We start from the raw sequence: 22,137 nt of genomic DNA on the forward strand, positions 1-22,137 counted from the left end.
GAAGCAGAATGTCATATGATCAGACCCAGGTTGGAGAAAAACTTTACAATGCTTTGCAAACTAATTTAATGGAATTGCATCACATTTCACAAAGAGAGCAGATTTGTTCGAGCATTTTCGAAGGCAGGTTTGCAGATGGGATAGCAAGCAAGAAAGCTCCGTTCTTGTCAGTGTAAAAGGCTGCAAATGAAGATCAAAGCAGTTTCTGTCCAGTTTCGAACGGGGGACTTTTCGCGCGTTAGTCAAATGTGATGACCACTACACTACAGAAACTGGCCTCAGGCGCGCCCCTTGTGGCTCTGTGGCATCCAGCACTGGAAGTTGAAGCCATTCTACGGTTCACCTTTCTTTTTCCAATAGCTCGTTGTTATCCTGGGTAATTGACATCTTGAAAAAGTTAAAAAAAAATAGACGTGAAATTTGTGACAAAATATAGACAAGGATGTCGTCAATGTTCGGACTGTAGAGTGAAGTGGAATAGGCTGGGACAACTTTCCCGGCAGCATAACGGCTGCGACATGATTTTATGGAAGGGTTGTAAACTGAGTATTTACGTGTTTTACCCAAGCTAGGGTGAGTTGGAAACTCGAGAGCATAGGTTTAAGGTGAGTGGTCAGAAATTGACAAAGGACCCCGAGGCACATTTCCCACCAACAAGGTTATGGGTGTATGGAATGAGCTACCAGAGGGAGTGGGGGAGGCTATTACACTCAGAAAATTGCAATGGTAATCGGATGAGTTTCTGGAATACGATGGGTTTTGAGGGATTGAGGCCAAATGCTGTGGAACGGGACTTGTTTCATTTTGGTGATGTGGTGAGGATGGATGAGATACACCGAAGTATCTGTTTCCACGCGGTGTACCCCAATAACCTTGTGTTGCTTACACCGGTTTTAAAGGATTACTTTCTAGCGGAGCTTTCCATCGCAGTCTGTGGCACAATCATTTAGTCTGTTCGACTGCTCACGGAAAGGTAGTATTGTGAAACACTGCAGAAACAAACGACTTCCTTACTTTTGCTCCGACTGACCATACTTCGTGAAATTTTCCCAGATCCTCAGTTGAGGATTTTTGCTGCTGGAAGTTACCGCAGAACCCGTGTTAAATCGTAACGTATTGAGCGAATCGCAAACAGAAAGCATTTAACACGGAACACAATCAAAGCTGGCATAGCTAATGCATATTCAGACACAGCGAAGCATGAACGCTAAATGTGAGAGAGTCCGAGGTCAAGAGGCATAAAGTAATCTCACAACTAACAACAGGGCAATTCCAAACTACTCTTTCAAACATACTGCAGCCTTAGTGCACCACCACTTCCCAGACAATGCTGAAAAGAGAGAAAGAACGAATATCATAAGTATGGGCCATAAAAAAAGTGAATTTCAACAATCACAGTCTCGATGAGATTACTTTTCCCTTCAGATGTCTCCAGGACGGAAACGATGGAAATGGGAGAAATTCAATAACATATTCATTGGAACGATTTTCCATTCGCCAGAAAGCCAAATAACGATGAATCGACTCACCGCAGGACTCTGTTTCACAACAGCGATGAAATAACAGTCTCCATTCGGTTCCAGTAAAAACTCAACTTGCCTGCAATGTAAAGCGAGAGTCGAAGCGATTACCATCACGACAGCAGAGAAACGTTGCAATAGTCAACACGTTTCCATACCACAGTTAAATACCCGGGGGAATCCAGGCAGCGGGGATCGAAGCAGCATTTTAACAGTGCTGCGGCGATGGAGTTGATCAGCTGAAATAGCAGTGGTGGGATTCGAACCCACACCCCTTTCAGGACTGGAACCTGGATCCAGCACATTAGACCGCTCGGCTTGTAAAAGGCTGCAATTGAGAACAAAGCAGTTTCTGCCCAGTTTCGAACTGGGGACCTTTCGCGTGTAAGGCGAACGTGATGACCACTACACTACAGAAACCGGCCTCTGCCGGCCGCGCTGCGGTTCTCTGGCACCCAGCACTGAAAGGTGAAGACATTCTCCGTTTCACCTTTCTTTTTCCAACAGCTCGTTGTTATCCAGGGGAATTGACATCTTGAAAACACTGCAGAAACAAACGATTTCCTTACTTTTGCTCCGACTGACCATACCTCGTGAAATTTTCCAGATCCTCAGTTGAGGATCCTCCATGGTCCCTCTCCGACTCGCACAGCTGCTGGAATGTGCCCGGCTACAATGTCAATTTCGCAGCAGATAATGAAAGCCCATCAATCCGGACAAAAATCAATAGTAAGCTGAGTCTATCTTCTCAGACTCTTTCAGCGACAAATGTATCTGTGACTGCGTGAGAATATATGTTCGGTTATGATTTGGTCAAATCACCATGAGCTGCTTGACATTACTTCAATTTCGATTCTTGCTTTGCTGAATGATTTCACCCATTGCTCGAAACAGGACAACTTTCACATTTACACGGAACACGAAACACACCGGACTACAGGGAAAATGCACAAAGCTGAGCAGGCCGTGTTCCACATCATACCGTGCAGCATCGTTTCAGTCACTGTGTCTGTTCGAGATGCCACTTTCCTTGCCTTTTACCTTAACCGTGCCATTCACTGCAGAGATGTCCACACCTGGACATGAGCCACATCGATATCAACTGAGTTGGAAACCTGTGTGGGAATCGACAAGGAGCGACTCAATACATTTTGCTAAACTCCATGGTGCTTATTAGAAATGCAGTTTCTGTCCAAGTCAATCGAAAAGGCAGTTTCTGAACAGAGTAACAGAAGTTACTGCTCACCCCACCCCCACTCCGGGAGAGGTGCTAACTGCCCTTGAGTGCTTTTTGTTCTCGATGTGAAGAGCTCTCACACATGAGTCACCTTCACGTCTCTTGCTGCTGAGTTACTTACAAAGAAGGAATTTCAGCAGAGCTGCAACTGCCTCACTTTCCCACTCGCTCTCCCCGTTTACATTTTCCTGCTCGTCAGTGATTTAAAGAAAACCAAAAGGATGCGATGTCATTCTGTAGCCTCTCTGTCGATTCCTCCGTTTAAGTTCCAACACGGCTTAGATCTCAGGACGCATTTTAATACTAGCGACGTTATGAAAGCACAAGTTCAAATGTTCCTCTGAGAGTGTAATTTCTTTCATTGCTGTTGCTGAATGAATGAGTCACTAACGAGCGCACTGATCCAAACCATGATTCAGCACCTCTGCTGCCAATTCTCGCACGTTGAATAACGACAGGCGGCTTCCAAATGAGGTCTTTCAGATACGACTTTGGGCTACATTTGACAGACAGACTAGTTCAGGAATCCGTGGTGTACTGTGACACCAGCGCGTCAGCTTCTTCCCTGTCTTTGAACCGGCCTGCCTGCACAAGGAATGCAAATGCGGTACTGCTTTTGGTGGAAGATTCAGAACGCGGTAACTACACTCTGAAGCAGAATGTCATATGATCAGACCCAGGTTGGAGAAAAACTTTACAATGCTTTGCAAACTAATTTAATGGAATTGCATCACATTTCACAAAGAGAGCAGATTTGTTCGAGCATTTTCGAAGGCAGGTTTGCAGATGGGATAGCAAGCAAGAAAGCTCCGTTCTTGTCAGTGTAAAAGGCTGCAAATGAAGATCAAAGCAGTTTCTGTCCAGTTTCGAACGGGGGACTTTTCGCGCGTTAGTCAAATGTGATGACCACTACACTACAGAAACTGGCCTCAGGCGCGCCCCTTGTGGCTATGTGGCATCCAGCACTGGAAGTTGAAGCCATTCTACGGTTCACCTTTCTTTTTCCAATAGCTCGTTGTTATCCTGGGTAATTGACATCTTGAAAAAGTTAAAAAAAAATAGACGTGAAATTTGTGACAAAATATAGACAAGGATGTCGTCAATGTTCGGACTGTAGAGTGAAGTGGAATAGGCTGGGACAACTTTCCCGGCAGCATAACGGCTGCGACATGATTTTATGGAAGGGTTGTAAACTGAGTATTTACGTGTTTTACCCAAGCTAGGGTGAGTTGGAAACTCGAGAGCATAGGTTTAAGGTGAGTGGTCAGAAATTGACAAAGGACCCCGAGGCACATTTCCCACCAACAAGGTTATGGGTGTATGGAATGAGCTACCAGAGGGAGTGGGGGAGGCTATTACACTCAGAAAATTGCAATGGTAATCGGATGAGTTTCTGGAATACGATGGGTTTTGAGGGATTGAGGCCAAATGCTGTGGAACGGGACTTGTTTCATTTTGGTGATGTGGTGAGCATGGATGAGATACACCGAAGTATCTGTTTCCACGCGGTGTACCCCAATAACCTTGTGTTGCTTACACCGGTTTTAAAGGATTACTTTCTAGCGGAGCTTTCCATCGCAGTCTGTGGCACAATCATTTAGTCTGTTCGACTGCTCACGGGAAAGGTAGTATTGTGAAACACTGCAGAAACAAACGACTTCCTTACTTTTGCTCCGACTGACCATACTTCGTGAAATTTTCCCAGATCCTCAGTTGAGGATTTTTGCTGCTGGAAGTTACCGCAGAACCCGTGTTAAATCGTAACGTATTGAGCGAATCGCAAACAGAAAGCATTTAACACGGAACACAATCAAAGCTGGCATAGCTAATGCATATTCAGACACAGCGAAGCATGAACGCTAAATGTGAGAGAGTCCGAGGTCAAGAGGCATAAAGTAATCTCACAACTAACAACAGGGCAATTCCAAACTACTCTTTCAAACATACTGCAGCCTTAGTGCACCACCACTTCCCAGACAATGCTGAAAAGAGAGAAAGAACGAATATCATAAGTATGGGCCATAAAAAAAGTGAATTTCAACAATCACAGTCTCGATGAGATTACTTTTCCCTTCAGATGTCTCCAGGACGGAAACGATGGAAATGGGAGAAATTCAATAACATATTCATTGGAACGATTTTCCATTCGCCAGAAAGCCAAATAACGATGAATCGACTCACCGCAGGACTCTGTTTCACAACAGCGATGAAATAACAGTCTCCATTCGGTTCCAGTAAAAACTCAACTTGCCTGCAATGTAAAGCGAGAGTCGAAGCGATTACCATCACGACAGCAGAGAAACGTTGCAATAGTCAACACGTTTCCATACCACAGTTAAATACCCGGGGGAATCCAGGCAGCGGGGATCGAAGCAGCATTTTAACAGTGCTGCGGCGATGGAGTTGATCAGCTGAAATAGCAGTGGTGGGATTCGAACCCACACCCCTTTCAGGACTGGAACCTGGATCCAGCACATTAGACCGCTCGGCTTGTAAAAGGCTGCAATTGAGAACAAAGCAGTTTCTGCCCAGTTTCGAACTGGGGACCTTTCGCGTGTAAGGCGAACGTGATGACCACTACACTACAGAAACCGGCCTCTGCCGGCCGCGCTGCGGTTCTCTGGCACCCAGCACTGAAAGGTGAAGACATTCTCCGTTTCACCTTTCTTTTTCCAACAGCTCGTTGTTATCCAGGGGAATTGACATCTTGAAAACACTGCAGAAACAAACGATTTCCTTACTTTTGCTCCGACTGACCATACCTCGTGAAATTTTCCAGATCCTCAGTTGAGGATCCTCCATGGTCCCTCTCCGACTCGCACAGCTGCTGGAATGTGCCCGGCTACAATGTCAATTTCGCAGCAGATAATGAAAGCCCATCAATCCGGACAAAAATCAATAGTAAGCTGAGTCTATCTTCTCAGACTCTTTCAGCGACAAATGTATCTGTGACTGCGTGAGAATATATGTTCGGTTATGATTTGGTCAAATCACCATGAGCTGCTTGACATTACTTCAATTTCGATTCTTGCTTTGCTGAATGATTTCACCCATTGCTCGAAACAGGACAACTTTCACATTTACACGGAACACGAAACACACCGGACTACAGGGAAAATGCACAAAGCTGAGCAGGCCGTGTTCCACATCATACCGTGCAGCATCGTTTCAGTCACTGTGTCTGTTCGAGATGCCACTTTCCTTGCCTTTTACCTTAACCGTGCCATTCACTGCAGAGATGTCCACACCTGGACATGAGCCACATCGATTCAACTGAGTTGGAAACCTGTGTGGGAATCGACAAGGAGCGACTCAATACATTTTGCTAAACTCCATGGTGCTTATTAGAAATGCAGTTTCTGTCCAAGTCAATCGAAAAGGCAGTTTCTGAACAGAGTAACAGAAGTTACTGCTCACCCCACCCCCACTCCGGGAGAGGTGCTAACTGCCCTTGAGTGCTTTTTGTTCTCGATGTGAAGAGCTCTCACACATGAGTCACCTTCACGTCTCTTGCTGCTGAGTTACTTACAAAGAAGGAATTTCAGCAGAGCTGCAACTGCCTCACTTTCCCACTCGCTCTCCCCGTTTACATTTTCCTGCTCGTCAGTGATTTAAAGAAAACCAAAAGGATGCGATGTCATTCTGTAGCCTCTCTGTCGATTCCTCCGTTTAAGTTCCAACACGGCTTAGATCTCAGGACGCATTTTAATACTAGCGACGTTATGAAAGCACAAGTTCAAATGTTCCTCTGAGAGTGTAATTTCTTTCATTGCTGTTGCTGAATGAATGAGTCACTAACGAGCGCACTGATCCAAACCATGATTCAGCACCTCTGCTGCCAATTCTCGCACGTTGAATAACGACAGGCGGCTTCCAAATGAGGTCTTTCAGATACGACTTTGGGCTACATTTGACAGACAGACTAGTTCAGGAATCCGTGGTGTACTGTGACACCAGCGCGTCAGCTTCTTCCCTGTCTTTGAACCGGCCTGCCTGCACAAGGAATGCAAATGCGGTACTGCTTTTGGTGGAAGATTCAGAACGCGGTAACTACACTCTGAAGCAGAATGTCATATGATCAGACCCAGGTTGGAGAAAAACTTTACAATGCTTTGCAAACTAATTTAATGGAATTGCATCACATTTCACAAAGAGAGCAGATTTGTTCGAGCATTTTCGAAGGCAGGTTTGCAGATGGGATAGCAAGCAAGAAAGCTCCGTTCTTGTCAGTGTAAAAGGCTGCAAATGAAGATCAAAGCAGTTTCTGTCCAGTTTCGAACGGGGGACTTTTCGCGCGTTAGTCAAATGTGATGACCACTACACTACAGAAACTGGCCTCAGGCGCGCCCCTTGTGGCTATGTGGCATCCAGCACTGGAAGTTGAAGCCATTCTACGGTTCACCTTTCTTTTTCCAATAGCTCGTTGTTATCCTGGGTAATTGACATCTTGAAAAAGTTAAAAAAAAATAGACGTGAAATTTGTGACAAAATATAGACAAGGATGTCGTCAATGTTCGGACTGTAGAGTGAAGTGGAATAGGCTGGGACAACTTTCCCGGCAGCATAACGGCTGCGACATGATTTTATGGAAGGGTTGTAAACTGAGTATTTACGTGTTTTACCCAAGCTAGGGTGAGTTGGAAACTCGAGAGCATAGGTTTAAGGTGAGTGGTCAGAAATTGACAAAGGACCCCGAGGCACATTTCCCACCAACAAGGTTATGGGTGTATGGAATGAGCTACCAGAGGGAGTGGGGGAGGCTATTACACTCAGAAAATTGCAATGGTAATCGGATGAGTTTCTGGAATACGATGGGTTTTGAGGGATTGAGGCCAAATGCTGTGGAACGGGACTTGTTTCATTTTGGTGATGTGGTGAGCATGAATGAGATACACCGAAGTATCTGTTTCCACGCGGTGTACCCCAATAACCTTGTGTTGCTTACACCGGTTTTAAAGGATTACTTTCTAGCGGAGCTTTCCATCGCAGTCTGTGGCACAATCATTTAGTCTGTTCGACTGGAAAGGTAGTATTGTGAAACACTGCAGAAACAAACGACTTCCTTACTTTTGCTCCGACTGACCATACTTCGTGAAATTTTCCCAGATCCTCAGTTGAGGATTTTTGCTGCTGGAAGTTACCGCAGAACCCGTGTTAAATCGTAACGTATTGAGCGAATCGCAAACAGAAAGCATTTAACACGGAACACAATCAAAGCTGGCATAGCTAATGCATATTCAGACACAGCGAAGCATGAACGCTAAATGTGAGAGAGTCCGAGGTCAAGAGGCATAAAGTAATCTCACAACTAACAACAGGGCAATTCCAAACTACTCTTTCAAACATACTGCAGCCTTAGTGCACCACCACTTCCCAGACAATGCTGAAAAGAGAGAAAGAACGAATATCATAAGTATGGGCCATAAAAAAAGTGAATTTCAACAATCACAGTCTCGATGAGATTACTTTTCCCTTCAGATGTCTCCAGGACGGAAACGATGGAAATGGGAGAAATTCAATAACATATTCATTGGAACGATTTTCCATTCGCCAGAAAGCCAAATAACGATGAATCGACTCACCGCAGGACTCTGTTTCACAACAGCGATGAAATAACAGTCTCCATTCGGTTCCAGTAAAAACTCAACTTGCCTGCAATGTAAAGCGAGAGTCGAAGCGATTACCATCACGACAGCAGAGAAACGTTGCAATAGTCAACACGTTTCCATACCACAGTTAAATACCCGGGGGAATCCAGGCAGCGGGGATCGAAGCAGCATTTTAACAGTGCTGCGGCGATGGAGTTGATCAGCTGAAATAGCAGTGGTGGGATTCGAACCCACACCCCTTTCAGGACTGGAACCTGGATCCAGCACATTAGACCGCTCGGCTTGTAAAAGGCTGCAATTGAGAACAAAGCAGTTTCTGCCCAGTTTCGAACTGGGACCTTTCGCGTGTAAGGCGAACGTGATGACCACTACACTACAGAAACCGGCCTCTGCCGGCCGCGCTGCGGTTCTCTGGCACCCAGCACTGAAAGGTGAAGACATTCTCCGTTTCACCTTTCTTTTTCCAACAGCTCGTTGTTATCCAGGGGAATTGACATCTTGAAAACACTGCAGAAACAAACGATTTCCTTACTTTTGCTCCGACTGACCATACCTCGTGAAATTTTCCAGATCCTCAGTTGAGGATCCTCCATGGTCCCTCTCCGACTCGCACAGCTGCTGGAATGTGCCCGGCTACAATGTCAATTTCGCAGCAGATAATGAAAGCCCATCAATCCGGACAAAAATCAATAGTAAGCTGAGTCTATCTTCTCAGACTCTTTCAGCGACAAATGTATCTGTGACTGCGTGAGAATATATGTTCGGTTATGATTTGGTCAAATCACCATGAGCTGCTTGACATTACTTCAATTTCGATTCTTGCTTTGCTGAATGATTTCACCCATTGCTCGAAACAGGACAACTTTCACATTTACACGGAACACGAAACACACCGGACTACAGGGAAAATGCACAAAGCTGAGCAGGCCGTGTTCCACATCATACCGTGCAGCATCGTTTCAGTCACTGTGTCTGTTCGAGATGCCACTTTCCTTGCCTTTTACCTTAACCGTGCCATTCACTGCAGAGATGTCCACACCTGGACATGAGCCACATGGATATCAACTGAGTTGGAAACCTGTGTGGGAATCGACAAGGAGCGACTCAATACATTTTGCTAAACTCCATGGTGCTTATTAGAAATGCAGTTTCTGTCCAAGTCAATCGAAAAGGCAGTTTCTGAACAGAGTAACAGAAGTTACTGCTCACCCCACCCCCACTCCGGGAGAGGTGCTAACTGCCCTTGAGTGCTTTTTGTTCTCGATGTGAAGAGCTCTCACACATGAGTCACCTTCACGTCTCTTGCTGCTGAGTTACTTACAAAGAAGGAATTTCAGCAGAGCTGCAACTGCCTCACTTTCCCACTCGCTCTCCCCGTTTACATTTTCCTGCTCGTCAGTGATTTAAAGAAAACCAAAAGGATGCGATGTCATTCTGTAGCCTCTCTGTCGATTCCTCCGTTTAAGTTCCAACACGGCTTAGATCTCAGGACGCATTTTAATACTAGCGACGTTATGAAAGCACAAGTTCAAATGTTCCTCTGAGAGTGTAATTTCTTTCATTGCTGTTGCTGAATGAATGAGTCACTAACGAGCGCACTGATCCAAACCATGATTCAGCACCTCTGCTGCCAATTCTCGCACGTTGAATAACGACAGGCGGCTTCCAAATGAGGTCTTTCAGATACGACTTTGGGCTACATTTGACAGACAGACTAGTTCAGGAATCCGTGGTGTACTGTGACACCAGCGCGTCAGCTTCTTCCCTGTCTTTGAACCGGCCTGCCTGCACAAGGAATGCAAATGCGGTACTGCTTTTGGTGGAAGATTCAGAACGCGGTAACTACACTCTGAAGCAGAATGTCATATGATCAGACCCAGGTTGGAGAAAAACTTTACAATGCTTTGCAAACTAATTTAATGGAATTGCATCACATTTCACAAAGAGAGCAGATTTGTTCGAGCATTTTCGAAGGCAGGTTTGCAGATGGGATAGCAAGCAAGAAAGCTCCGTTCTTGTCAGTGTAAAAGGCTGCAAATGAAGATCAAAGCAGTTTCTGTCCAGTTTCGAACGGGGGACTTTTCGCGCGTTAGTCAAATGTGATGACCACTACACTACAGAAACTGGCCTCAGGCGCGCCCCTTGTGGCTATGTGGCATCCAGCACTGGAAGTTGAAGCCATTCTACGGTTCACCTTTCTTTTTCCAATAGCTCGTTGTTATCCTGGGTAATTGACATCTTGAAAAAGTTAAAAAAAAATAGACGTGAAATTTGTGACAAAATATAGACAAGGATGTCGTCAATGTTCGGACTGTAGAGTGAAGTGGAATAGGCTGGGACAACTTTCCCGGCAGCATAACGGCTGCGACATGATTTTATGGAAGGGTTGTAAACTGAGTATTTACGTGTTTTACCCAAGCTAGGGTGAGTTGGAAACTCGAGAGCATAGGTTTAAGGTGAGTGGTCAGAAATTGACAAAGGACCCCGAGGCACATTTCCCACCAACAAGGTTATGGGTGTATGGAATGAGCTACCAGAGGGAGTGGGGGAGGCTATTACACTCAGAAAATTGCAATGGTAATCGGATGAGTTTCTGGAATACGATGGGTTTTGAGGGATTGAGGCCAAATGCTGTGGAACGGGACTTGTTTCATTTTGGTGATGTGGTGAGCATGGATGAGATACACCGAAGTATCTGTTTCCACGCGGTGTACCCCAATAACCTTGTGTTGCTTACACCGGTTTTAAAGGATTACTTTCTAGCAGAGCTTTCCATCGCAGTCTGTGGCACAATCATTTAGTCTGTTCGACTGCTCACGGAAAGGTAGTATTGTGAAACACTGCAGAAACAAACGACTTCCTTACTTTTGCTCCGACTGACCATACTTCGTGAAATTTTCCCAGATCCTCAGTTGAGGATTTTTGCTGCTGGAAGTTACCGCAGAACCCGTGTTAAATCGTAACGTATTGAGCGAATCGCAAACAGAAAGCATTTAACACGGAACACAATCAAAGCTGGCATAGCTAATGCATATTCAGACACAGCGAAGCATGAACGCTAAATGTGAGAGAGTCCGAGGTCAAGAGGCATAAAGTAATCTCACAACTAACAACAGGGCAATTCCAAACTACTCTTTCAAACATACTGCAGCCTTAGTGCACCACCACTTCCCAGACAATGCTGAAAAGAGAGAAAGAACGAATATCATAAGTATGGGCCATAAAAAAAGTGAATTTCAACAATCACAGTCTCGATGAGATTACTTTTCCCTTCAGATGTCTCCAGGACGGAAACGATGGAAATGGGAGAAATTCAATAACATATTCATTGGAACGATTTTCCATTCGCCAGAAAGCCAAATAACGATGAATCGACTCACCGCAGGACTCTGTTTCACAACAGCGATGAAATAACAGTCTCCATTCGGTTCCAGTAAAAACTCAACTTGCCTGCAATGTAAAGCGAGAGTCGAAGCGATTACCATCACGACAGCAGAGAAACGTTGCAATAGTCAACACGTTTCCATACCACAGTTAAATACCCGGGGGAATCCAGGCAGCGGGGATCGAAGCAGCATTTTAACAGTGCTGCGGCGATGGAGTTGATCAGCTGAAATAGCAGTGGTGGGATTCGAACCCACACCCCTTTCAGGACTGGAACCTGGATCCAGCACATTAGACCGCTCGGCTTGTAAAAGGCTGCAATTGAGAACAAAGCAGTTTCTGCCCAGTTTCGAACTGGGGACCTTTCGCGTGTAAGGCGAACGTGATGACCACTACACTACAGAAACCGGCCTCTGCCGGCCGCGCTGCGGTTCTCTGGCACCCAGCACTGAAAGGTGAAGACATTCTCCGTTTCACCTTTCTTTTTCCAACAGCTCGTTGTTATCCAGGGGAATTGACATCTTGAAAACACTGCAGAAACAAACGATTTCCTTACTTTTGCTCCGACTGACCATACCTCGTGAAATTTTCCAGATCCTCAGTTGAGGATCCTCCATGGTCCCTCTCCGACTCGCACAGCTGCTGGAATGTGCCCGGCTACAATGTCAATTTCGCAGCAGATAATGAAAGCCCATCAATCCGGACAAAAATCAATAGTAAGCTGAGTCTATCTTCTCAGACTCTTTCAGCGACAAATGTATCTGTGACTGCGTGAGAATATATGTTCGGTTATGATTTGGTCAAATCACCATGAGCTGCTTGACATTACTTCAATTTCGATTCTTGCTTTGCTGAATGATTTCACCCATTGCTCGAAACAGGACAACTTTCACATTTACACGGAACACGAAACACACCGGACTACAGGGAAAATGCACAAAGCTGAGCAGGCCGTGTTCCACATCATACCGTGCAGCATCGTTTCAGTCACTGTGTCTGTTCGAGATGCCACTTTCCTTGCCTTTTACCTTAACCGTGCCATTCACTGCAGAGATGTCCACACCTGGACATGAGCCACATCGATATCAACTGAGTTGGAAACCTGTGTGGGAATCGACAAGGAGCGACTCAATACATTTTGCTAAACTCCATGGTGCTTATTAGAAATGCAGTTTCTGTCCAAGTCAATCGAAAAGGCAGTTTCTGAACAGAGTAACAGAAGTTACTGCTCACCCCACCCCCACTCCGGGAGAGGTGCTAACTGCCCTTGAGTGCTTTTTGTTCTCGATGTGAAGAGCTCTCACACATGAGTCACCTTCACGTCTCTTGCTGCTGAGTTACTTACAAAGAAGGAATTTCAGCAGAGCTGCAACTGCCTCACTTTCCCACTCGCTCTCCCCGTTTACATTTTCCTGCTCGTCAGTGATTTAAAGAAAACCAAAAGGATGCGATGTCATTCTGTAGCCTCTCTGTCGATTCCTCCGTTTAAGTTCCAACACGGCTTAGATCTCAGGACGCATTTTAATACTAGCGACGTTATGAAAGCACAAGTTCAAATGTTCCTCTGAGAGTGTAATTTCTTTCATTGCTGTTGCTGAATGAATGAGTCACTAACGAGCGCACTGATCCAAACCATGATTCAGCACCTCTGCTGCCAATTCTCGCACGTTGAATAACGACAGGCGGCTTCCAAATGAGGTCTTTCAGATACGACTTTGGGCTACATTTGACAGACAGACTAGTTCAGGAATCCGTGGTGTACTGTGACACCAGCGCGTCAGCTTCTTCCCTGTCTTTGAACCGGCCTGCCTGCACAAGGAATGCAAATGCGGTACTGCTTTTGGTGGAAGATTCAGAACGCGGTAACTACACTCTGAAGCAGAATGTCATATGATCAGACCCAGGTTGGAGAAAAACTTTACAATGCTTTGCAAACTAATTTAATGGAATTGCATCACATTTCACAAAGAGAGCAGATTTGTTCGAGCATTTTCGAAGGCAGGTTTGCAGATGGGATAGCAAGCAAGAAAGCTCCGTTCTTGTCAGTGTAAAAGGCTGCAAATGAAGATCAAAGCAGTTTCTGTCCAGTTTCGAACGGGGGACTTTTCGCGCGTTAGTCAAATGTGATGACCACTACACTACAGAAACTGGCCTCAGGCGCGCCCCTTGTGGCTCTGTGGCATCCAGCACTGGAAGTTGAAGCCATTCTACGGTTCACCTTTCTTTTTCCAATAGCTCGTTGTTATCCTGGGTAATTGACATCTTGAAAAAGTTAAAAAAAAATAGACGTGAAATTTGTGACAAAATATAGACAAGGATGTCGTCAATGTTCGGACTGTAGAGTGAAGTGGAATAGGCTGGGACAACTTTCCCGGCAGCATAACGGCTGCGACATGATTTTATGGAAGGGTTGTAAACTGAGTATTTACGTGTTTTACCCAAGCTAGGGTGAGTTGGAAACTCGAGAGCATAGGTTTAAGGTGAGTGGTCAGAAATTGACAAAGGACCCCGAGGCACATTTCCCACCAACAAGGTTATGGGTGTATGGAATGAGCTACCAGAGGGAGTGGGGAGGCTATTACACTCAGAAAATTGCAATGGTAATCGGATGAGTTTCTGGAATACGATGGGTTTTGAGGGATTGAGGCCAAATGCTGTGGAACGGGACTTGTTTCATTTTGGTGATGTGGTGAGGATGGATGAGATACACCGAAGTATCTGTTTCCACGCGGTGTACCCCAATAACCTTGTGTTGCTTACACCGGTTTTAAAGGATTACTTTCTAGCGGAGCTTTCCATCGCAGTCTGTGGCACAATCATTTAGTCTGTTCGACTGCTCACGGAAAGGTAGTATTGTGAAACACTGCAGAAACAAACGACTTCCTTACTTTTGCTCCGACTGACCATACTTCGTGAAATTTTCCCAGATCCTCAGTTGAGGATTTTTGCTGCTGGAAGTTACCGCAGAACCCGTGTTAAATCGTAACGTATGGAGCGAATCGCAAACAGAAAGCATTTAACACGGAACACAATCAAAGCTGGCATAGCTAATGCATATTCAGACACAGCGAAGCATGAACGCTAAATGTGAGAGAGTCCGAGGTCAAGAGGCATAAAGTAATCTCACAACTAACAACAGGGCAATTCCAAACTACTCTTTCAAACATACTGCAGCCTTAGTGCACCACCACTTCCCAGACAATGCTGAAAAGAGAGAAAGAACGAATATCATAAGTATGGGCCATAAAAAAAGTGAATTTCAACAATCACAGTCTCGATGAGATTACTTTTCCCTTCAGATGTCTCCAGGACGGAAACGATGGAAATGGGAGAAATTCAATAACATATTCATTGGAACGATTTTCCATTCGCCAGAAAGCCAAATAACGATGAATCGACTCACCGCAGGACTCTGTTTCACAACAGCGATGAAATAACAGTCTCCATTCGGTTCCAGTAAAAACTCAACTTGCCTGCAATGTAAAGCGAGAGTCGAAGCGATTACCATCACGACAGCAGAGAAACGTTGCAATAGTCAACACGTTTCCATACCACAGTTAAATACCCGGGGGAATCCAGGCAGCGGGGATCGAAGCAGCATTTTAACAGTGCTGCGGCGATGGAGTTGATCAGCTGAAATAGCAGTGGTGGGATTCGAACCCACACCCCTTTCAGGACTGGAACCTGGATCCAGCACATTAGACCGCTCGGCTTGTAAAAGGCTGCAATTGAGAACAAAGCAGTTTCTGCCCAGTTTCGAACTGGGGACCTTTCGCGTGTAAGGCGAACGTGATGACCACTACACTACAGAAACCGGCCTCTGCCGGCCGCGCTGCGGTTCTCTGGCACCCAGCACTGAAAGGTGAAGACATTCTCCGTTTCACCTTTCTTTTTCCAACAGCTCGTTGTTATCCAGGGGAATTGACATCTTGAAAACACTGCAGAAACAAACGATTTCCTTACTTTTGCTCCGACTGACCATACCTCGTGAAATTTTCCAGATCCTCAGTTGAGGATCCTCCATGGTCCCTCTCCGACTCGCACAGCTGCTGGAATGTGCCCGGCTACAATGTCAATTTCGCAGCAGATAATGAAAGCCCATCAATCCGGACAAAAATCAATAGTAAGCTGAGTCTATCTTCTCAGACTCTTTCAGCGACAAATGTATCTGTGACTGCGTGAGAATATATGTTCGGTTATGATTTGGTCCAATCACCATGAGCTGCTTGACATTACTTCAATTTCGATTCTTGCTTTGCTGAATGATTTCACCCATTGCTCGAAACAGGACAACTTTCACATTTACACGGAACACGAAACACACCGGACTACAGGGAAAATGCACAAAGCTGAGCAGGCCGTGTTCCACATCATACCGTGCAGCATCGTTTCAGTCACTGTGTCTGTTCGAGATGCCACTTTCCTTGCCTTTTACCTTAACCGTGCCATTCACTGCAGAGATGTCCACACCTGGACATGAGCCACATGGATATCAACTGAGTTGGAAACCTGTGTGGGAATCGACAAGGAGCGACTCAATACATTTTGCTAAACTCCATGGTGCTTATTAGAAATGCAGTTTCTGTCCAAGTCAATCGAAAAGGCAGTTTCTGAACAGAGTAACAGAAGTTACTGCTCACCCCACCCCCACTCCGGGAGAGGTGCTAACTGCCCTTGAGTGCTTTTTGTTCTCGATGTGAAGAGCTCTCACACATGAGTCACCTTCACGTCTCTTGCTGCTGAGTTACTTACAAAGAAGGAATTTCAGCAGAGCTGCAACTGCCTCACTTTCCCACTCGCTCTCCCCGTTTACATTTTCCTGCTCGTCAGTGATTTAAAGAAAACCAAAAGGATGCGATGTCATTCTGTAGCCTCTCTGTCGATTCCTCCGTTTAAGTTCCAACACGGCTTAGATCTCAGGACGCATTTTAATACTAGCGACGTTATGAAAGCACAAGTTCAAATGTTCCTCTGAGAGTGTAATTTCTTTCATTGCTGTTGCTGAATGAATGAGTCACTAACGAGCGCACTGATCCAAACCATGATTCAGCACCTCTGCTGCCAATTCTCGCACGTTGAATAACGACAGGCGGCTTCAAAATGAGGTCTTTCAGATACGTCTTTGGGCTACATTTGACAGACAGACTAGTTCAGGAATCCGTGGTGTACTGTGACACCAGCGCGTCAGCTTCTTCCCTGTCTTTGAACCGGCCTGCCTGCACAAGGAATGCAAACGCGGTACTGCTTTTGGTGGAAGATTCAGAACTCTGAAGCAGAATGTCATATGATCAGACCCAGGTTGGAGAAAAACTTTACAATGCTTTGCAAACTAATTTAATGGAATTGCATCACATTTCACAAAGAGAGCAGATTTGTTCGAGCATTTTCGAAGGCAGGTTTGCAGATGGGATAGCAAGCAAGAAAGCTCCGTTCTTGTCAGTGTAAAAGGCTGCAAATGAAGATCAAAGCAGTTTCTGTCCAGTTTCGAACGGGGGACTTTTCGCGCGTTGGTCAAATGTGATGACCACTACACTACAGAAACTGGCCTCAGGCGCGCCCCCTGCGGCTCTGTGGCATCCAGCACTGGAAGTTGAAGCCATTCTACGGTTCACCTTTCTTTTTCCAATAGCTCGTTGTTATCCAGGGTAATTGACATCTTGAAAAAGTTTAAACAAAAGACGTGAAATTAGTGACAAAATATAGACAAGGATGTTGTCAATGTTTGGACTGTAGAGTGAAGTGGAATAGGCTGGGACAACTTTCCCGGCAGCATAACGGCTGCGACATGATTTTATGGAAGTGTTGTAAACTGAGTATTTACGTGTTTTACCCAAGCTAGGGTGAGTTGGAAACTCGAGAGCATAGGTTTAAGGTGAGTGGTCAGAAATTGACAAAGGACCCCGAGGCACATTTCCCACACACAAGGTTATGGGTGTATGGAATGAGTTACCAGAGGAAGTGGAGGAGGCTATTACACTCAGAAAATTGCAATGGTAATCGGATGAGTTTCTGGATAGAATGGGTTTAGAGGGATTGAGGCCAAATGCTGGGGAATAGGACTTGTTTAATTTTGGTTATGTGGTGAGCATGGATGAGATCCACCGAAGTATCTGTTTCCACGCAGTGTACCCCAATAACCTTCTGTTGCTTACACCGGTTTTAAACGATTACTTTTCAGCGGAGCTTTCCATCGCAGTCTGTGGCACAATCATTTAGTCTGTTCGACTCCTCACGGTAAAGGTAGTATGGTGAAACACTGCAGATACGAACGACTTCCTTACTTTTGCTCCGACTGACCATACTTCGTGAAATTTCCCCAGATCCTCAGTTGAGGATTTTTGCTGCTGGAAGTTACCTCAGAACCCGTGTTAACTCGTAACGTATTGAGCGAATCGCAAACAGAAAGCATTTAACACGGAACACAATCAAAGCTGGCATACCTAATGCATATTCAGACACAGCGAAGCATGAATGCTAAATGTGAGAGAGTCCGAGGTCAAGAGGCATAAAGTAATCTCACAACTAACAACAGGGCAATTCCAATCTACTCTTTCAAACATACTGCAGCCTTAGTGCACCACCACTTCCCAGACAATGCTGAAAAGAGAGAAAGAACGAATATCATAAGTATGGGCCATAAAAAAGTGAATTTCAACAATCACAGTCTCGATAAGATTAACTTTCCCTTCAGATGCCTCCAGGACGGAAACGATGGAAATGGGAGAAATTCAATAACATATTCATTGGAACGATTTTCCCATTCGCCAGAAAGCCAAATAACGATGAATCGACTCACCGCAGGACTCTGTTTCACAACAGCGATGAAATAACATTCTCCATTCGGTTCCAGTAAAATCTCAACTTGCTTGGAACGTAAAGCCACAGTCGCGATGTTTGCGATATTCTGCACGGGAGGTGAACACCATCATGACAGAGGAGAAACTTTGCAAAATCCAGCACTTTTCCACAACAGACCACAGTCAATTCCCTTGGAAGCTAACCAACTTTGCTTTTGTAAAACACAGCCGAGATCAAAGCAGCACCTTTTACAAGTCTGCAGTGGTGGAGTTGATCAGCAGAAATGGTAATGATGGGATTCGAACCAACGCCCTTTTCGCGACTAAAACCTAAATGCAGCGCCTTAGACTGCTCGGCCACACTGCCAACCAGCCTGGTTGGCCTATTTTCTTGCATTTCTAATTGTGCTCCTGCATAACAACAGATGGTCAGTCACATGCAAAGTGTTCCATGGTCCCTCTCCAACTCGCACAGCTACTGGGTTGTGCACGGCTACAATGTCAATTTCGCAGCAGAAAATGAAAGCTCATCAATCCAGACAAAAATCAATAGTAAGCTGAGTCTATCTTCTCAGACTCTTTTCAGCTACAAATGTATCTGTGACTGCGTGAGAATATATGTTCGGTTATGATTTGGTCAAATCACCATGAGCTGCTTGACATTACTTCAATTTCGATTCTTGCTTTGCTGAATGATTTCACCCATTGCTCGAAACAGGACAACTTTCACGTTTACACGGAACACGAAACACACCGGACTACAGGGAAAATGCACAAAGCTGAGCAGGCCGTGCTCCACATCATACCGTGCAGCATAGTTTCAGTCACTGTGTCTGTTTTGCAGGATAAGAGTCCCAAAGAATGTTCTCCTCCCTAAAACCGGAGGTAGCATTACAATCCGAGAACGACAGATCACATTGTGAGGATGCTCTGACCTCGGGGCCAGTGCGAGATGCCACTTTCCTTGCCTTTCACCTTAACCGTGCAATTTGCTGCAGAGATGTTCACACCAGGACATGAGCCACATCGATACCAACTGAGTTGGAAACCTGTGCGCGAATCGACGAGAAGCGACTCAATAAATTTTGCTAAACTCCATGGTGCTTATTAGAAATGTAGTTTCTGTTCCCGTCAATCTAAAATGCAGGTTCTGTACATAATAACAGAAGTCAAAAGGTAATTACCTCACCCCACCCCTACTCCGGAAGAGGTGCTAACTGCCCTTGAGTGCTTTTTGTTCTCGTTGTGAAGAGCTCTCACGCATGAGTCACCTTCACGCCTCTTGTTGCTGAGTGACTCACAATGAAGGAGTTTCACCAGAGCTGCAGCTGCCTCACTTTCTCACTCGCTCTCCCCGTTTACATTTTCCTGCTCGTCAGTGATTTAAAGAAAACCAAAAGTTTGCGATGTTATTCTGCAGCCTCTCTGTCGACTCCTCCGTTTCAGTTCCAACACGGCTTAGATTTCGAGGCACACTTTAATATTAACGACGTTATGAACGCACAAGTTCAGAGTTTCCTCTCAGAGTATAATTTCTTTCGTTGCTGTTGCTGATTGAATGAGCCACTAACGTGCGAACTGTTGCAAAACATGGTGCCAATTCTCGCACGTTGAATAACGACAGACAGCTTCCAAATGAGGCCTTTCAGAGACGACTTTTGGGTACATTTGTTAGACAGACTAGTTCAGGAATCCGTGGTGCACTGTGACACCAGCGCATCAGCTTCTTCCCTGTCTTTGAACCGGGCCGTCTGAGCAAGGAATGTAAATGCGGTACTGCTTTTCGTGGAAGGGATCAGAACGCGGTAACTACACTCTCAAACAGAATGGCATATGATCAGACCCAGGTTGGAGAAAACCTTTACAATGCTTTGCACACTAATTAAATTGAATTGCATTACAAATCACAAAGAGAGCAGATTTGTTGGCGCAATTTCGAAGGCAGGTTTGCAGATGGGAAAGCAAGCAAGAAAGTCCACGTAAAAGGCTGCAGTTTAAGAACACAGCAGTTTCTTCCCAGTTTCGAACTGGGGATCGTTCGCGTGTTAGGTGAACGTGATGACCACTACACAAACAATCCGCAGTCACACGTGCAGCGTATCAGTGGTGATCCGCGTTGAAAGTTGAAGCCATTCTACGTTTCACCTTTATGTTTCCAATAGCTCGTTGTTGTCCAGTGTAATTGACATCTTGAAAACGTAAAAAAAAAGACACGTGAAATTGGTGACAAAATATAGACAAGGATGTCGTCAATGCTTGGACCGTAGGGCGAGGTGGTATAGGCTGGGACAACTTTCCCTGCAGCGTAACGGCTGCGACATGATCATTTAGTTTGTTCGACTGCTCACGGGAAAGGTAGTATTGTGAAACACTGCAGAGACGAACGACTTCCTTACTTTTGCTCCGACTGACCATACTTCGTGAAATTTTCCCAGATCCTCAGTTGAGCATTTTTGCTGCTGCAAGTTACCTCAGAAACCCTGTTAACTCGCAATGTATTGAGCGAATCGCAAACAGAAAGCATTTAACACGGAATGCCAACAAATCTGGCATACCTAGTGCATGTTCAGACACAGCGAAGCATGAATGCTAAATGTGAGGCAGTCCGAGGGCATGAGCCATAAAGTAATCTCAAAACTAACAACAGGGCAATTCCAAGCTACTCTTTCAAACATACTGCAGCCTTCGTGCACCACCACTTCCCAGACAATGCTGAAAAGAGAGAAAGAACGAATATAATAAGTATGGGCCATAAAAAAAAGTGAATTTCACCAATCACAGTCTCGATTAGATTACCTTTCCCTTCAGATGTCTCCAGGATGGAAATGAAGGAAATGGGAGAAATTCAGTAACATATGCATTGTAACGATTTTTCCATTCGCCAGAAAGCCAAATAACGATGAATCGACTCACCACAGGACTTCGTTTCACAACAGCGATGAAAGAACAGTCTCCATTCGGTTCCGGTAAAAACGTTGCCTGCAATGTAAATCAACAGTCGCGCTATTTGCGATTTTCTGCACGGGAGGCGAACACCATCATGACAGCAGAGAAACTTTGCAAAATCCAGAACGTTCCCACCCCACAGTCAATTCGCCAGGAAACTAACCAATTTTACTTTTGTTTTGAACATCATCAACAGTCCAGTGGTACTAGCGTTCAGCCATTGCAGAAAACCCGTGAAACTAATCTTTCCCAATGAAGTCGCTTTTCCTCGATATTGTCCTGCGTCACTTTCCTGAGTTTGCCCTCCCCACCCCCAAATAATCTCTGTTTCATGTCAGTAAAAGCTGCTACATGAGCATTGAACTCACAACAGTGGTAACCAAATAGATCAACTGATCTTCAGGTCCCGATCGTGGGCTTGGGGCACGTTCACCCAGCGACAGTGACCACAGCAGCACAGACTGAATGGTATCAATGTGAGAGTCAGTGTTAGATTCTGCAGTGCCTTAATGAAATAGGAAATGACTCCGCAACCACATGATGAAAGAGCATAGCTCCGAAAGCTAGTGCTTCAATTAAACCTGGTAGTCTTTAACCTAGTGTTGTGTGATTTTTTAAGATTTGCACACCATTGTCCAACACTG

At 45.2% G+C, this 22,137-nt stretch overlaps 5 non-coding genes across 5 annotated transcripts; all 5 read right to left on the reverse strand.

Moving 5' to 3' along the window:
- Positions 1-1,867: 1,867 nt before the first annotated feature.
- On the reverse strand, positions 1,868-1,940 carry trnav-uac (transfer RNA valine (anticodon UAC)). Its single transcript has one exon. It is a non-coding gene; the product is annotated as a tRNA-Val (tRNA).
- A 3,336-nt stretch (positions 1,941-5,276) lies between these two features.
- On the reverse strand, positions 5,277-5,349 carry trnav-uac (transfer RNA valine (anticodon UAC)). Its single transcript has one exon. It is a non-coding gene; the product is annotated as a tRNA-Val (tRNA).
- Positions 5,350-8,677: 3,328 nt separating this feature from the next.
- trnav-uac (transfer RNA valine (anticodon UAC)) lies at positions 8,678-8,749 on the reverse strand. The gene has a single exon. It is a non-coding gene; the product is annotated as a tRNA-Val (tRNA).
- A 3,335-nt stretch (positions 8,750-12,084) lies between these two features.
- Positions 12,085-12,157, reverse strand: trnav-uac (transfer RNA valine (anticodon UAC)). The gene has a single exon. It is a non-coding gene; the product is annotated as a tRNA-Val (tRNA).
- A 3,334-nt stretch (positions 12,158-15,491) lies between these two features.
- On the reverse strand, positions 15,492-15,564 carry trnav-uac (transfer RNA valine (anticodon UAC)). The gene has a single exon. It is a non-coding gene; the product is annotated as a tRNA-Val (tRNA).
- Between the last annotated feature and the right edge of the window lie 6,573 nt (positions 15,565-22,137).

Source organism: Hemiscyllium ocellatum, unplaced genomic scaffold, assembly GCF_020745735.1.
Source record: "Hemiscyllium ocellatum isolate sHemOce1 unplaced genomic scaffold, sHemOce1.pat.X.cur. scaffold_826_pat_ctg1, whole genome shotgun sequence".
NCBI classification, from domain to species: Eukaryota; Metazoa; Chordata; class Chondrichthyes; order Orectolobiformes; family Hemiscylliidae; genus Hemiscyllium; species Hemiscyllium ocellatum.